The sequence below is a fragment of the Macrosteles quadrilineatus genome, unplaced genomic scaffold (assembly GCF_028750875.1).
Source record: "Macrosteles quadrilineatus isolate MER2022 unplaced genomic scaffold, UCM_ALF_1.0 Scaffold_3__2_contigs__length_128488019, whole genome shotgun sequence".
In the NCBI taxonomy this organism is placed as follows: Eukaryota; Metazoa; Arthropoda; class Insecta; order Hemiptera; family Cicadellidae; genus Macrosteles; species Macrosteles quadrilineatus.
In genome coordinates, this window is record NW_026542596.1 from 29,800,954 (window position 1) to 29,820,569 (window position 19,616).

Below are 19,616 nucleotides of genomic sequence, written 5' to 3' on the forward strand. Positions count from 1 at the left end.
TCATCAGTGGTAGTATTTTTTTTCTTCAGTTTGTTACCGGGACATTACAGGATATCCAGTGGATTTTGTAAATGTCCCGGGATGTCATGGGACATTCTGGGATATCCTATGGCATTCGTACATATCCCGGGACTTTACAGGATATCCTGAGGTTAACTTACAAATCCCGGGACATTACGGTATATTGTAGGATATCCTGTGGATTTCGTACTTGTCCCGGGATTTTGCGGGATATCCTGAGGATAGCGTACATATCCCGAGACATTCTCAGGACATAGGGGACTACTATGGGATGTCCCTGGGATAAAGTGTGCTGTCTGGGTTATTAGTGAAACCCATATTTTATAGTGCTTTTCATTTACTAACACGAACGATTGCCAATTATTTTATTATGATACATAATTGAAAACACCAATAAAACGTAGGTACAGTATATTTTGTCTGTACTGTATTGCCGATTCTAAACCAGTGGGTAGCGGTAACATAGCCTTTAAATTTGATATATCAGATTTTTTTAATTTTTAGCAAAAAATATAAATATTAAAAATAAGTAAAAAAAACCGATGCCCACCTCTTGTGTTCTTTTCAATTTCAAGAATGTCTTCCCTCGTCTTCTGAAGAGCTGCCATGTGATCTTCGAGCTTAGTCTGATAGATGGTGGCCTCCATGTCTGGTTTCTTTGCCATGGGTCCGTAGTCGCCGTCACCTGCTTTAGGTGTAAGTCTCAAACGCCGCCTTGCTCGGGGCTTCACCAGTTCTCTTTGTGACGTTTTTGACAATTTTGTCAAGTGCCTTGACTCAAATAGCTTGAGGTACATGCCAGGGCTATTTTTCAGCATAGTTTTATGCAGCTTGTAGAGAGGTCGGCTGGTGTTGTGGCTTACTACAGCGGCAGCGCATCTCATTTGATACGATCCTTTTTGGATGTAGTTTACCCGCTTTCCCCCGGTAAATCGCGCCACGACTGAGTTATAGTGCTCGACCATATTACTATCTACATCGTAGATGAGGTGACTGCTGTTGTCAGCCACGCTGTTGACTGCTACCATGATCTTTTGGTACACACCACTTGCCCTCATATCGGGTATATAGTTTGTTACCTGTAACAAATTTATTCATATTTTTAGTACACTCAAGAGCCATTTTTCACACACACACACACACATATACCACACGTACTATAAGTTCCAACAACTATGAAAGAAGCTATTACCGGCTAGTCTTGGTTAGGGAAACTTTACTTTCATGAAGTAATTTGATGAAGTAATTAGAACTTTGGATGCCTACTTGACATGTGAATACACATCAAACCATTAGTAGTCAACTCATCATTATACCGGTTTCTTTATTTTGTACCACCTTCAAATAAAATAATGCTTTGTTTTAAATGTGTTCTTTTACATGTTAATATTTTTACCAAATTGGTAGAGGGAAATAATCAGTTATGCACTTGTCCCATACTATTCTACAACAGTGAAATACCAAAAACGATTATGTCAATTCAGACACTACTGAAAAAATAATATATTTATATATTAGTCTTAACCCTATTATAATTACAAATGTAAAAAGGTATGCATGCCTACCTTCTTTTGGCCCGTTGCAAAAATAGCCTCTACTTTTGCAGTGAAGGTGTTCTCCGAATACATGACTCGGGCCGTTCAGAATGTCTAACCTCAGTTTTTCAGCCTTTTTGGCCATTACTCCCTCTTCGACTTTTCGATGTTGAATAGCTTTGGTAACTGCTGTCCGCAACCTCATTATGCGACCTGGCAAAAAATACTAAGTCGTTAATTTACTCATCTACAGGGTGAGTTTTAATTGTGCCCCCCCCAACTTTTTTTCTACATTTTTTAAAATATCAATCCCAGACCACTTCCAAACATTGTTGGGTAGTAAGTACTTCATTTTGACAAGGTGGTCATTTCCGGCCGCCATCTTGGATCCGCCATATTGGATGCAACATTGTTTTCCAAATGTAAAGGTGGGGTTGTGACCCATTATTTCGAACTAGATTTTTACCCTGATTACAATGCCGCAAACTGTAAAATCTTGATTCATTCTAAAGTTATGAGGGCTTTTTAAAACTTTATTTTTAGCCCATTTTAACATTGTGCATTTACAAACTAAGACCATAATCTCAAAATAGTGCTAGATAAAGATAAGTATACACTACCAGTAATTGCCGACCTATTTTCACTTGGTTATGACTGATGTATTGTTTACGGCCGCCATCTTGGATCCGCCATTTTGAAATGTGATAAATTATTTTAAATATGAAGGGAGTGTTGTGACCCATCATTTCTAACTACTTTTTTAAGCTAAACTCAATGCCGCAATCTATTTTTTGTTATCAAGTTGTATTTATGAAATATTGCAATTTTTTTGTAAAAAATGTCAATATTTAAAAATCAAAAAATGAAAATGAAAAACGGATCATGGAATTAAGTTCAGCTTAAAAAAGTAGTTCGAAATAATGGGTCACAACCTCACCTTTACATTTGAAAACAAAATTTTGCATCCAATATGGCGGATCCAAGATGGCGGCCGGAAATTACCACCTTGTCAAAATGAAGTACTTACTACCCAACAATGTTTGGAAGTGGTCTGGGATTGATATTTGAAAAAATGTAAAAAAACGTTGGGGGGGGGGACAATTAAAACTCACCCTGTATATATAGTTCTTTTTGTACTCAGACGTTCCTTGTACATAGTAAGTCCCAAGTAAAATAGTAGTTTACGCAACGATTGCGTTAAGTTGGTCTTTACGACACGAGTAGAAAATTTAAGGCACGAGCCTTGGCGAGTGCCTTAAAAACTTCTACGAGTGTCGTAAAGACTATTAACGCGAGTTGCGTACACTACTTTACCTAAGACAGTTTTTTAATGACTAACAATCTGGTTTTTAGTTACTAACAATCACTACTCATAACTTCTTAGAGAGGTTATGTTTTCGTTTATTGTCAGTGCCACTGAAAGTGATGCAACGATTTATTGTATAATCAGCTAATTTCATGTAATTAAGTGTTTGTAAAACTTCGTTAAATAATAAGATACCTTTTTCAGGGAATAGGTTCTGCTAGCAGCATTCTTACCATAAATACTGTATCAGGTACAATTAGGTAAATATTGCATTTAATTCTTTTTTTTTTTTGGACAACTGAATGAGTATAGTGAAAGAGTTAATTTACAGTTAGATCTCAGCATCGAATATTATAGAATATTATAAGCAGTTTGTGCTCTCATTTCCATCTCGTCAACTTCACTTCCACAACTTAGGTTAAGAATACGCGAGTATCAACAGGAACAAGTAAGATCAACAATTAAAATTGTCAACTGATCAGCTGATCAGCTGATTAGTTGACGTTCGAAGCATTACAATTTTAATTCTTTTCTCTCAATACTTGAACCTCATTGGTCCGTTACCTGTGTTGATATGAGAAAAACTATGCTGATATGAAATGAAACTATGCTGATATGAAAGTAAACAGCTGTTAAGTGAAACTTTTCAATTCTAAGAACTGAACTGAAATGGCTACTTTAAAAAACGGTCGTAGGTAAAGCCGTGTTTTCCTAGCGACGCACTTTCTACGTGGCGTGCAACTTATAACGCTGACGTATAACGTACTATTATATGTACGTTATACGTCAGCGTTATAAGTTGCACGCCACGTAGAAAGTGCGTCGCTAGGAAAACACGGCTTTACCTACGACCGTTTTTTAAAGTAGCCATTTCAGTTCAGTTCTTATATCAGTAGTGTTCCGCGTATTATATCGCGGCGTACAAGTTTTCTAGAAATGTTCAGTACAGCTGCGTAATTAGCAAGATAACTTCAAGATGAGCTCGCGGAAGAGAAAACAAATATGTGCTTTGGTAAGGAGTGTTTAGACGAGATTGATGAAGAAGTTAATGTTATAACGAAAAAGTATTGTTCAGTTAGAAGTAAAACCAGTGACGTGTACAATTTTAGAGGAGACGAGGGTGTGTTTCAGTTGTTAATACATAAGCACCTTTTAGATGACGAAATCAAATTCAAAGCTTATTTTAGACTAGCAGAGATCCCGTCCTTCGTACGGGGTTGGCATCAAGTATAAAATGCTTATTGCAGTTATACTCAAGTTTTGCGTTTGCAATAGAGAGGACACAGTTTAATAAAATACACTTCTTTAAATTTACAGTATACTATAGTATTACACATCTACCATAGCCATAATGTTCTACCACTTCTCCTAAACAATAAAAAAAATTATAAAAAATCCGCAAAATATCACAAATCATTTGTGAAATTAAAAACATAAACATGCCTGTAAACAATTCTACTTTGACAGTTCTCATTACGTATCACAGTTTTTTGTTTCTGCTTAGTTTAAATAGGTAAGCAGTTTTCATAAATGCAAAAAAAATAATAGTGCTGCACCCTGTTGGTAAATCTCATAACCTTTTAATGGTTTTGCATATCATAGAACAAACTTTTTCAGTTGAAACAGCTGACTAAATTCTTTAATTCCCATTAAATATGAATACTCATAAGGTTAAAATGGGGAGCTACAGAGCCACTGGGGCGGAGCCCGAAAGGATTTTTGAGATAAGAATATGTCTATATGTTAATCGGGAATGTGGCCTATCATCATGCCAAATTTCAGCCCAATCCGTCCAGTACAAGCGTAGTGTTAAAAGTAAAGCGTAAGTACAAGCGTGTAGTTAAAGCGTGATTGAACTTCAAACAAACAAACAAACAAACAAACACACAAACTTTCACATTTATAATATTAGTATGATTTACTAGGAACCAATTTTATTACAAAAACACAGTTGTATAACATCAAACATGTGCAGCAAAAACAAGTGTTGTGATTTGCGCGGCGTACAACCGAACTGACTGGTCTGGTCCCAGTCACCCTGTTGCGTCGCTCATCCTGCGTTGGCGCACAACCGAATAAACGCTGCTAGGAAAACAATCAGTAGTGTCTGCTGTGTCTGACTGGGTAGTGCAAAAAGTGCGTTGTACGCCACGTAGAAAGTGCGTCGCTAGGAAAACACGGCTTAAAGGATTGTTTTGAGCTATTTGGGTGCTCGGAGCTATTTATGAAAATTTGAGTAAACCAAGCTACAAAAAATGTGTCTTGGGGCTGATTATATGTTGAATACAATCAAGTTTTTGAATAAAACAGTTATGGGTTTTTATTACGAAACTAAGACCTACCTCCTAGAATCCTACGCATTTTTAGATGCAGCCCACGGTCCTCTTTTGATACATCCTTAGGTGCACTGGTTGTTGCAACATCCTTCAAATTATTACAATAGTTCCGTAGTAAATGGTTGCAGCACTCGATTTTCTTCACCTTTAGGTTGTTGTAGGGATTGGCATCGAGAACACTATTGTAGACACTGCTGTCTCCATCCGCAATCATTCTAAAAACGTGTTGTCTATTGTTTATAATTTAGGATGATTTTAAGGGCTATTGGTTAGGGTTATCACACTTAATAAATTGTTTGAAATTGTTTAAAATGCTACACTACTAAATAAAAATACCAGTAATGTTGATAAACATTAAAAGTTATTATTATGGGTTACTTTTTACGTTACGACGGGTGCTATGCTAGTAATAAATAACTAGAACATGCCAAGTTGTAAATATTGTCAATAATATACCTTGCATATTGGACGTTATACATTTCTTCATACTTGCCAAGAATCCTTCTACAATGGTTGCAGCTTCCATGCTGGATGAGCTACCATTCCAATTTTTGAAGCAAGTGTGTTTTGTGTTTTCAGGATTGCGTGCACAGGTGACACAGTATTTATTTTTAACTCCAAAGTACAAAACTTGTCGAGTATGGTATCCAACGATGGCCGCCTAAAATAAAAAATACATAACATCAACATTTTTACGAGTTTTAGTACAAATATTATTTTTAACTCGTAGTATGTGCTTTTATGTTACGTAATTTGAGGCGTCGAGAGGCCAAGGGAGATACGTGACTTTTAAAAAAATGTCATTGTATTTTTTTCATGGTCATAAAAAAAATAAAAAAAATAAATTCACTTATACCCCTTGGCTTCCAACTCTTAGGTGTTTAGTTTGGAGGCCAAGGGATATAAGTGAGTTATTTGTTGAAATTCCACCCTTTTTTACAAAACCCGTTACCATGACAACATTTTTTAAAAAGTCACATATCTCCCTTGGCCTCTCGACGCCTCATTTGTGTATTATTCGGTTCAATTTTCATTCATGATTTTATAATAACAGGCATAAAATTGAACAAGTCAATTTTGAGTAATAGATTATGCTTCACTTATAAGATAACAATTGTTCAATACTTTTTATCACTTACCGGTACTTTACTTTTTATGTTTATAATAAGATGGTTTGTACTAATATAATTTAAAGATACTATAAGCGTCAAGGTCTATTTGTATTAATTATTGAGAATTTATTAGTAATAACACTTACCATTCCTGATAGGGAGTTGTAGTTTCTCCTGTATGACCTCTTTGCCCAGCTTCCGTCAGCAACAACTGTCAACAAAGGAACCCCTTCTTTGTTGACGTCGCCACGTTCTTTAGCTAGGCGGATTTCTTCTTCGGCTGCCTTTGCCATCTCTTGTACAGCAGTTTCCTCCCAACCTTTCGAAATTAGTTCTTCATGATTGTCATACGTTTTCCAGTTCATGGCACGAACATTCATTGCAGACAGCAGCCGTTCTAAGGCGACAAATCCTCCGCCATTGGTAATAGAACCGGCTACTGCTGCACTGTTTATGTCCATTGACATTGCATTTCCCCGAGGTTCAGGCTCACTCCATATTGTCTGTTTGATGTGGCACATGTTGCAATCAAACACAAACCCACTCCTAAGCCCTCTTTTTATTTCATTAACTAATTTCAGGTTTCTGAGGGAACAGCCGAATTGAGGCGCATGTTCACTTAGTTGGACAAATTGATCAACTAAATAACAAATGTCAACTATTCTACGACCGGTAATATCACAGTTGCCCAAACAGTCAGTAGGATCAGATGATGGCGTAGAATTGTCTACAATTAGAGGTAACAAATTTCCATCCTCTCCCCCACAGCTCACCGCCTCATCAGCAATCAGCTCCTCAACATCACTACTTAGTTTTCTTTTTCTACTTCCCACAACACCAGAATCTCTCAACACTCTCCACTCAGCCAACCTTTCACCACCTCTGTTTTTCACCTTTCTTCGCAACGGTCGTTTTTTATTTCCCATGACACCACACAAAAACCACACACGTGAATAAATAGATACACACGAAAAAACTGTCTACATTTGTAAGTAAGTAGCACTACGAATTATTACTAGGGAACTCTAAACGACACTGGACTTGTGGACACAGCAGACCAATTAGGTTGCTATCCTAGAACATAACCTCACAGTTCACAATAATGTCTAGGATGGAATTGGCGCGAAAATAAGAAATACAAGGTGTAGGGGGGGGGGGGGGTAGTGTAGTGGGGTCTTGGGTGGGGCGAGTGCAATGTGTCTCGTGGTTACAGTGTGTATGGCCGAGACATCGGCCAAGGTGGGAGGGGGTAGCTATCTATGCTGTGATCGACCTAGAGTATAGTCAATGCTAGAGGCTTAGGAGATTGCGCTCCCCACAGATATGCATCATGTCTCGATGGTGTAGAGGTTATCGCACCGGAGATATGTTCTATAGGTTCCGGTTCGAAACCTCTGGAGGCACAAACTTTTTGATTCGATTTCTTAATTATCGTTATAGCTTATAGTTTGGTTAGGTTATGACGGTTTGATTTTATAACTATAAATTATATAATTGAATTTGAGGCATTTAAAATTTTATTTTATAAACAGAACAATTTTTATACCAGCAGACTAATTCGTTCTAATGCATCTGTAAATATTAGTTAAATTATGAAATTTGCCCGTTATCACATGAAACGAATATAATTTAATGCCTTAAATGTATATATTGTATATATGTATATATACCCACTTCTAGATTAGGTAAAGTTCTGAAATTTGGCTCAATTGTAGGTCTTGTGCCATGGCCCATTTGTATTTACCCCCAACCAAAAAAGGGGGCCTGGGGGTGTCGTATTTTCAACCCACCTCAAATATTAAATCCTCCCTCCCAATGTTATTCTTACAGGTGCATAAGTCTAAATCACGTTTATCCATTTTTAGATAAACTGGATATCTGAAATTTGGCATGATTGTTGATCTTGCGCCCTTTTCGAAAAGTGACATTTTACAAATATAACTCCCCCCCCTCCCACGAAAATTAGAATCCCCCCAATGTTATTCCTACAGGTGCATCGGTCTAAATCAATTTTACCCACTTCCAGATTAGCTAAAGATCTGAAATTTGGCTCAATTGCAGGTCTTGCGCCATGGCCCATTTCTATTTACCCCAACCAAAAAAGGGGGCCTGGGGGCGGAGCCCCCAGCGAGCCAAAGGCGAGTCCATATTAATTAATTAATCCATATTACAACCGCATGTGTAACTCACTGACTCACTGATCAGGTATACTAAAGATTGGGCACTTCTAGAGTAGCTAGAGAGCTGAAATTTTCGGTCGAGGTCCGTATGGGTCCCAGACCACCAGGAAAATCCCAAAAAGTTACATTTTCAAAATGCAACCCCCCCAAAAAAATTCCATTAAAAACGCCCTTTTTTGGGAAAAACATGTTTTTTTAAAACAGCTGTAGCTCGAAAACGGTAAGAGCTAGAATCGATTTGAGGAAAAATCGTGAGTTCGCAATTAAATTTTCTACAAGACAGTTTTCTCTGAGAAGGCGTCATATCGAAATTCGCACTCCTTCACCTTCAAAAAACGCTCTACTTCCAAAAATTGTAAAAATCCTTTATTTTTTTAAGTGTTTTTAATTTTTAAAACGACTTTTCGCACATATATTTCTACTTTTTATGCTCCCAACGTTGAAAGGAAAGTCCCTAGAGTGACCTTCTATAACTTAAACCTACTAAAAAAAATTCAAAATGGTGGATTTTTGATTAAAAAGGTCGTTTTTTAACGTATTTCTTATGGAGAATTAACATGTAACGACAAGCAAACTAGAACATTGGTGGAACATGGTGGACCATGTTGGAACATTTTTGGGACATTGGTGGAACATGGTAGAACATGTTGGAACATTTTTGGAACATTGGTGGAACATGGTGGACCATGTTGGAACATTGGTGGAACATGTTAGAACATGTTGGAACATTTTTGGAAAATTGGTGGAACATGGTAGAACATGTTGGAACATGTTTGGAACAATGGTGGAACATGGTGGACCATGTTGGAACATTTTTGGGACATTGGTGGAACATGGTGGACCATGTTGGAACATTTTTTGAACTTTAGTGGAACATGGTAGAACATGTTGGAACATTTTTTAAACATGGTTGAACATGGTTGAAAATGGTGGAACATTGATGGAACAAGATGGAACATTGGTGGAACATGGTGGACCATGTTGGAACATTTTTGGAACATTGGTAGAACATGATGGACCATGTTGGAACATTGGTGGAACATGGTGGACCATGTTGGAACATTTTTGGAACATTGGTGGAACATGGTGGACCATGTTGGAACATTTTTGGAACATTGGTGGAACATGGTGGACCATGTTTGAACATTTTATGAACTTTGGTGAAACATGGTGGACCATGTTGGAACATTTTTGGAACATTGGTGGAACATGGTAGAACATGTTGGAACATTTTTGGAACATTGGTGGAACATGGTGGATTATGTTGGAACATTTTTAAAACATTGGTGGAACATGGTAGAACATGTTGGAACATTTTTGGAACATTGGTGGAACATGGTGGACCATGTTGGAACATTTTTGGAACATTGGTGGAACATGGTGGATTATGTTGGAACATTTTTGGAACATTGGTGGAACATGGTAGAACATGTTAGTACATTTTTGGATAATTGATTGAACATGGTAGAACATGTTGGAACTGACAAATAACATATGTTTAATATTCATTTGTTTATGTTGTGTTTGTAAATATTTACTTTTGGTTTCATAAAAGATAGTTAATTCCAAACTATGACTTTTAATTTATAATCATGGCGCAGTCGTAAAGTTTAAATATAAGAAGAGAAAGTAAAGTTTAAATATTATGGAGTTCAATAAACCAGATCCACTGAACCTATCGGAGGGAAACATTTCAGACAAATTTAAACAGTTAAAGGAAGAAACCGACATTTACTTTATTGCTACAAAAACAACGAAAGAAAGTAAGGAAATTCAATTAGCCAGACTGAAAAATCTACTGGGGACAGATGGTTTGAAATTGTACAACTCCATTGTAAAATTGTAAAATTCCAATAAGAGAAGAACTATTAAACCCCAAACTTGTTGAGGACAGCATCTATGAAAAAATGATAGAAACTCAGAAAGCACAAAAGTCACATTATGATAGAAAGTCTTTAAACCGTGAAAATAGTTTTACTGAAGGGCAGGAAGTATGGGTTCAAGATGTATTCAATAAAACATGGGATGAAGGAGTAGTAGAGAAGAAACTTCAACAACCCAGATCTTATTTAGTTTCTATTAAAGACAAGGGTATAAAGAGAAGAAATAATTGATTTATAAAAAAAGATTAGGACTCCAAGCTCAAGGAGAAGATGACAAATAATAGTTCAAGGGGAAGATGACAAATAACATATGTTTAATATTCATTTGTTTATGTTGTGTTTGTAAATATTAACTTTTGGTTTCATAAAAGATAGTTAATACCAAACTATGACTTTTAATTTATAATCATGAACATTTTTGGAACATTGGTGGAACATGGTGTACCATGTTGGAACATTAATGGAACATGGTGGACAATGTTGGAACATTTTTGGAACATTGGTAGAACATGGTGGACCATGTTGGAACATTGGTGGAACATGGTGGACAATGTTGGAACATTTTTGGAACATTGGTAGAACATGGTGGACCATGTTGGAACATTTTTGGAACATTGGTGGAACATGGTAGAACATGTTGGAACATTTTTGGAACATTGGTAGAACATGGTGGACCATGTTGGAACATTTTTGGAACATTGTTAGAACATGGTGAACCATGTTGGAACATTTTTGGAACATTGGTGGAACATGGTGGACCATGTTGGAACATTTTTGGAACATTGGTGGAACATGGTAGAACATGTTGGAACATTTTTGGAACATTGGTGGAACATGGTGGACCATGTTGGAACATTGGTGGAACATGGTAGAACATGTTGGAACATTTTTGAAACAATGGTGGAACATGGTGGACCATGTTAGAACATTTTTGGAACATTGTTAGAACATGGTGAACCATGTTGGAACATTTTTGGAACATTGGTGGAACATGGTGGACCATGTTGAAACATTTTTGGAACATTGGTGGAACCTGGTAGAACATGTTGGAACATTTTTGAAACATTGGTGGAACATAGTGGACCATGTTGGAACATTGGTGGAACATGGTGGAACATTTTTGGAACATTGGTAGAACATGGTGGACAATGTTGGAACATTTTTGGAACATTGGTTGAACATGATAGACCATGTTGGAACATTTTTGGAACATTGGTGGAACATGGTGGACCATGTTGGAACATTGGTGGAACATGGTAGACCATGTTGGAACATTTTTGGAACATTGGTGGAACATGGTGGACCATGTTGGAACATTTTTGGAACATTGGTGGAACATGGTGGACCATGTTGGAACATTTTTGGAACATTAGAGGAACATGGTGGACCATGTTGGAACATTGATGGAACATGGTTGACAATGTTGGAACATTTTGGGAAATTGGTTGAACATGGTATAACATGTTGGAACCTTTTTGGAACATTGGTAGATTATAGTAGACCATGTTGGAACATTTTTGGAACATTGGTGGAACATGGTAGACCATGTTGGAACATTTTTTGGACATTGGTGGAACATGGTGGACCATGTTAGAACATTGGTAGAACATGGTAAACAATGTTGGAACATTTTTGGAACATTGGTGGAACATGGTGGACCATGTTGGAACATTTTTGGAACATTGGTGGATCATGGTGGACCATGTTGGAACATTTTTTTAACTTTGGTGGAACATGGTAGAACATTTTGGAACATTTTTGGAACATGGTTGAACATGGTTGAAAATATTGGAACATTGATGGAACAAGATGGAACATTGGTGGAACATGGTGGACCATGTTGGAACATTTTTGGAAAATTGGTGGAACATGGTGGACCATGTTTGAACATTTTATGAACTTTGGTGAAACATGGTGGACCATGTTGGAACATTTTTGGAACATTGGTGGAACATGGTAGAACATGTTGGAACATTTTTGGAACATTGGTGGAACATGGTGGATTATGTTGGAACATTTTTGAAACATTGGTGGAACATGGTAGAACATGTTGGAACATTTTTGGAACATTGGTTGAACATGGTGGACCATAGTGGAACATTTTTGGAACATTGGTGGAACATGGTGGATTATGTTGGAACATTTTTGGAACATTGGTGGAACATGGTAGAACATGTTAGTACATTTTTGGATAATTGGTTGAACATGGTAGAACATGTTGGAACTGACAAATAACATATGTTTAATATTCATTTGTTTATGTTGTGTTTGTAAATATTTACTTTTGGTTTCATAAAAGATAGTTAATTCCAAACTATGACTTTTAATTTATAATCATGGCGCAGTCGTAAAGTTTAAATATAAGAAGAGAAAGTAAAGTTTAAATATTATGGAGTTCAATAAACCAGATCCACTGAACCTATCGGAGGGAAACATTTCAGACAAATTTAAACAGTTAAAGGAAGAAACCGACATTTACTTTATTGCTACAAAAACAACGAAAGAAAGTAAGGAAATTCAATTAGCCAGACTGAAAAATCTACTGGGGACAGATGGTTTGAAATTGTACAACTCCATTGTAAAATTGTAAAATTCCAATGAGAGAAGAACTATTAAACCCCAAACTTGTTGAGGACAGCATCTATGAAAAAATAATAGAAACTCAGAAAGCACAAATTCACATTATGATAGAAAGTCTTTAAACCGTGAAAATAGTTTTACTGAAGGGCAGGAAGTATGGGTTCAAGATGTATTCAATAAAACATGGGATGAAGGAGTAGTAGAGAAGAAACTTCAACAACCCAGATCTTATTTAGTTTCTATTAAAGACAAGGGTATAAAGAGAAGAAATAATAGATTTATAAAAAAAGATTAGGACTCCAAGCTCAAGGAGAAGATGACAAATAATAGCTCAGGGGGAAGATGACAAATAACATATGTTTAATATTCATTTGTTTATGTTGTGTTTGTAAATATTTACTTTTGGTTTCATAAAAGATAGTTAATACCAAACTATGACTTTTAATTCATAATCATAGACATTTTTGGAACATTGGTGGAACATGGTGGACCATGTTGGAACATTGGTGGAACATGGTGAACAATGTTGGAACATTTTTGGAACATTAATAGAACATGGTGGACCATGTTGGAACATTTTTGGAACATTGGTGGAACATGGTAGAACATGTTGGAACATTTTTGGAACATTGGTGGAACATGGTGGACCATGTTAGAACATTTTTGGAACATTGTTAGAACATGGTGAACCATGTTGGAACATTTTTGGAACATTGGTGGAACATGGTGGACCATGTTGGAACATTTTTGGAACATTGGTGGAACATGGTAGAACATGTTAAAACCTTTTTGGAACATTGGTGGAACATGGTGGACCATGTTGGAACATTGGTGGAACATGGTAGAACATGTTGGAACATTTTTGGAAAATTGGTGGAACATGGTAGAACATGTTGGAACATTTTTGAAACAATGGTGGAACATGGTGGACCATGTTAGAACATTTTTGGAACATTGGTAGAACATGGTGAACCATGTTGGAACATTTTTGGAACATTGGTGGAACATGGTGGACCATGTTGAAACATTTTTGGAACATTGGTGGAACATGGTAGAACATGTTGGAACATTTTTGGAACATTGGTGGAACATGGTGGACCATGTTGGAACATTGGTGGAACATGTTAGAACATGTTGGAACATTTTTGGAAAATTGGTGGAACATGGTAGAACATGTTGGAACATGTTTGGAACAATGGTGGAACATGGTGGACCATGTTGGAACATTTTTGGGACATTGGTGGAACATGGTGGACCATGTTGGAACATTTTTTGAACTTAAGTGGAACATGGTAGAACATGTTGGAACATTTTCTAAACATGGTTGAACATTGTTGAAAATGGTGGAACATTGATGGAACAAGATGGAACATTGGTGGAACATGGTGGACCATGTTTGAACATTTTTGGAACATTGGTGGAACATGGTGGACCATGTTGGAACATTTTTGGAACATTGGTGGAACATGGTGGACCATGTTGGAACATTTTTGGAACATTGGTGGAACATGGTGGACCATGTTGGAACTTTTTTGGAACATTGGTAGAACATGGTGGACCATGTTGGAACATTTTTGAAACATTGGTGAAACATGGTGGACCATGTTGGAACATTTTTGGAACATTGGTGGAACATGGTAGAACATGTTGGAACATTTTTGGAACATTGGTGGAACATGGTGGACCATGTTGGAACATTTTTGCAACATTTGTGGAACATGGTGGACCATGTTGAAACATTTTTGGAACATTGGTGGAACATGGTGGACCATGTTGGAACATTTTTGGAACATTGGTAGAACATGGTAGAACATGTTGGAACTGACAAATAACATATGTTTAATATTCATTTGTTTATGTTGTGTTTGTAAATATTTACTTTTGGTTTCATAAAAGATAGTTAATTCCAAACTATGACTTTTAATTTATAATCATGGCGCAGTCGTAAAGTTTAAATATAAGAAGAGAAAGTAAAGTTTAAATATTATGGAGTTCAATAAACCAGATCCACTGAACCTATCGGAGGGAAACATTTCAGACAAATTTAAACAGTTAAAGGAAGAAACCGACATTTACTTTATTGCTACAAAAACAACGAAAGAAGGTAAGGAAATTCAATTAGCCAGACTGAAAAATCTACTGGGGACAGATGGTTTGAAATTGTACAACTCCATTGTAAAATTGTAAAATTCCAATGAGAGAAGAACTATTAAACCCCAAACTTGTTGAGGACAGCATCTATGAAAAAATGATAGAAACTCAGAAAGCACAAAAGTCACATTATGATAGAAAGTCTTTAAACCGTGAAAATAGTTTTACTGAAGGGCACGAAGTATGGGTTCAAGATGTATTCCATGTTGGAACATTTTTGCAACATTTGTGGAACATGGTGGACCATGTTGAAACATTTTTAGAACATTGGTGGAACATTGGTGGAACATGGTGGACCATGTTGGAACATTTTTAGAACATTGGTGGAACAAGTTGGACCATGTTGGAACATTTTTTGAACATTGGTGGAACATGGTGGACCATGTTGGAACATTTTTGGAACATTGGTGGAACATGGTGGACCATGTTGGAACATTTTTGGAACATTGGTGGAACATGGTAGAACATGTTGGAACATTTTTGGAACATTGGTGGAACATGGTGGATTATGTTGGAACATTTTTAAAACATTGGTGGAACATGGTAGAACATGTTGGAACATTTTTGGAACATTGGTGGAACATGGTGGACCATGTTGGAACATTTTTGGAACATTGGTGGAACATGGTGGATTATGTTGGAACATTTTTGGAACATTGGTGGAACATGGTAGAACATGTTAGAACATTTTTTGGATAATTGGTTGAACATGGTAGAACATGTTGAAACATTTTTGGAACAATGGTGGAACATGGTGGACCATGTTTGAACATTTTTGGAACATTGGTTGAACATGGTTGACAATGTTGGAACATTTTGGGAAATTGGTTGAACATGTTAGAACATGTTGGAACATTTTTGGAATATTGGTGGAACATGGTAGAACATGTTGGAACATGTTTGGAACAATGGTGGAACATGGTGGACCATGTTGGAAAATTTTTGGGACATTGGTGGAACATGGTGGACCATGTTGGAACATTTTTTGAACTTAAGTGGAACATGGTAGAACATGTTGGAACATTTTCTAAACATGGTTGAACATTGTTGAAAATGGTGGAACATTGATGGAACAAGATGGAACATTGGTGGAACATGGTGGACCATGTTGGAACATTTTTGGAACATTGGTAGAACATGATGGACCATGTTGGAACATTGGTGGAACATGGTGGACCATGTTGGAACATTTTTGGAACATTGGTGGAACATGGTGGACCATGTTGGAACATTTTTGGAACATTGGTGGAACATGGTGGACCATGTTGGAACATTTTTGGAACATTGGTAGAACATGGTGGACCATGTTGGAACATTTTTGAAACATTGGTGAAACATGGTAGACCATGTTGGAACATTTTTGGAACATTGGTGGAACATGGTAGAACATGTTGGAACATTTTTGGAACATTGGTGGAACATGGTGGACCATGTTGGAACATTTTTGCAACATTTGTGGAACATGGTGGACCATGTTGAAACATTTTTGGAACATTGGTGGAACATGGCTGACCATGTTGGAACATTTTTGGAACATTGGTGGAACATGGTGGACCATGTTGGAACATTTTTGGAACATTGGTAGAACATGGTAGAACATGTTGGAACTGACAAATAACATATGTTTAATATTCATTTGTTTATGTTGTGTTTGTAAATATTTACTTTTGGTTTCATAAAAGATAGTTAATTCCAAACTATGACTTTTAATTTATAATCATGGCGCAGTCGTAAAGTTTAAATATAAGAAGAGAAAGTAAAGTTTAAATATTATGGAGTTCAATAAACCAGATCCACTGAACCTATCGGAGGGAAACATTTCAGACAAATTTAAACAGTTAAAGGAAGAAACCGACATTTACTTTATTGCTACAAAAACAACGAAAGAAAGTAAGGAAATTCAATTAGCCTGACTGAAAAATCTACTGGGGACAGATGGTTTGAAATTGTACAACTCCATTGTAAAATTGTAAAATTCCAATGAGAGAAGAACTATTAAACCCCAAACTTGTTGAGGACAGCATCTATGAAAAAATGATAGAAACTCAGAAAGCACAAAAGTCACATTATGATAGAAAGTCTTTAAACCGTGAAAATAGTTTTACTGAAGGGCACGAAGTATGGGTTCAAGATGTATTCCATGTTGGAACATTTTTGCAACATTTGTGGAACATGGTGGACCATGTTGAAACATTTTTGGAACATTGGTGGAACATTGGTGGAACATGGTGGACCATGTTGGAACATTTTTAGAACATTGGTGGAACAAGGTGGACCATGTTGGAACATTTTTTGAACATTGGTGGAACATGGTGGACCATGTTGGAACATTTTTGGAACATTGGTGGAACATGGTGGACCATGTTGGAACATTTTTGGAACATTGGTGGAACATGGTAGAACATGTTGGAACATTTTTGGAACATTGGTGGAACATGGTGGATTATGTTGGAACATTTTTAAAACATTGGTGGAACATGGTAGAACATGTTGGAACATTTTTGGAACATTGGTGGAACATGGTGGACCATGTTGGAACATTTTTGGAACATTGGTGGAACATGGTGGATTATGTTGGAACATTTTTGGAACATTGGTGGAACATGGTAGAACATGTTGGAACATTTTTTGGATAATTGGTTGAACATGGTAGAACATGTTGGAACATTTTTGGAACAATGGTGGAACATGGTGGACCATGTTTGAACATTTTTGGAACATTGGTGGAACATGGTTGACAATGTTGGAACATTTTGGGAAATTGGTTGAACATGGTAGAACATGTTGGAACATTTTTGGAACATTAGTGGATTATGGTGGACCATGTTGGAACATTTTTGGAACATTGGTGGAACATGTTGGACCAAGTTGTAACATTTTTGCAACATTTGTGGAACATGGTGGACCATGTTGAAACATTTTTGGAACATTGGTGGAACATTGGTGGAACATGGTGGACCATGTTGGAACATTTTTGGAACATTGGTAGAACATGGTAGAACATGTTGGAACTGACAAATAACATATGTTTAATATTCATTTGTTTATGTTGTGTTTGTAAATATTTACTTTTGGTTTCATAAAAGATAGTTAATTCCAAACTATGACTTTTAATTTATAATCATGGCGCAGTCGTAAAGTTTAAATAGAAGAAGAGAAAGTAAAGTTTAAATATTATGGAGTTCAATAAACCAGATCCACTGAACCTATCGGAGGGAAACGTTTCAGACAAATTTAAACAGTTTAAGAAAGAAACCGACATTTACTTTATTGCTACAAAAACAACGAAAGAAAGTAAGGAAATTCAATTAGCCAGACTGAAAAATCTACTGGGGGCAGATGGTTTGAAATTGTACAACTCAATAAAAGATGAGTCTGTGGTTGAAACTGTTGAAAACGTGATGAAGACATTGGAAAAATCTGTCGGAATAGTGAAAGAAATGTTAAAAAAATGTCAAGAAACAAAACAAGATCTGCAGTTATACTTATTAAACTACAAAAACAGCCCAATATCTAACCTTGAAGTTTCTCCAGCTCAGCTTCTTAACAGCAGATACTTAAGAAGTAAAATTCCAATGAGAGAAGAACTATAAAACCCCAAACTTGTTGAGGACAGCATCTATGAAAAAATGATAGAAACTCAGAAAGCACAAAAGTCACATTATGATAGAAAGTCTTTAAACCGTGAAGATAGCTTTACTGAAGGGCAGGAAGTATGGGTTCAAGATGTATTCAATAAAACATGGGATGAAGGAGTAGTAGAGAAGAAACTTCAACAACCCAGATCTTATTTAGTTTCTATTAAAGACAAGGGTATAAAGAGAAGAAATAATAGATTTATAAAAAAAGATTAGGACTCCAAGCTCAAGGAGAAGATGACAAATAATAGTTCAAGGGGAAGATGACAAATAACATATGTTTAATATTCATTTGTTTATGTTGTGTTTGTAAATATTTACTTTTGGTTTCATAAAAGATAGTTAATACCAAACTATGACTTTTAATTTATAATCATGAACATTTTTGGAACATTGGTGGAACATGGTGTACCATGTTGGAACATTAATGGAACATGGTGGACAATGTTGGAACATTTTTGGAACATTGGTAGAACATGCTGGACCATGTTCGAACATTTTTGGAACATTGGTGGAACATGGTGGACCATGTTGGAACATTTTTGGAACATTGTTAGAACATGGTGAACCATGTTGGAACATTTTTGGAACATTGGTGGAACATGGTGGACCATGTTGGAACATTTTTGGGACATTGGTGGAACATGGTAGAACATGTTGGAATATTTTTGGAACATTGGTGGAACATGGTGGACCATGTTGGAACATTGTTGGAACATGTTAGAACATGTTGGAACATTTTTGGAAAATTGGTGGAACATGGTAGAACATGTTGGAACATGTTTGGAACAATGGTGGAACATGGTGGACCATGTTGGAACATTTTTGGAACATTGGTGGAACATGGTGGACCATGTTGGAACATTTTTGGAAC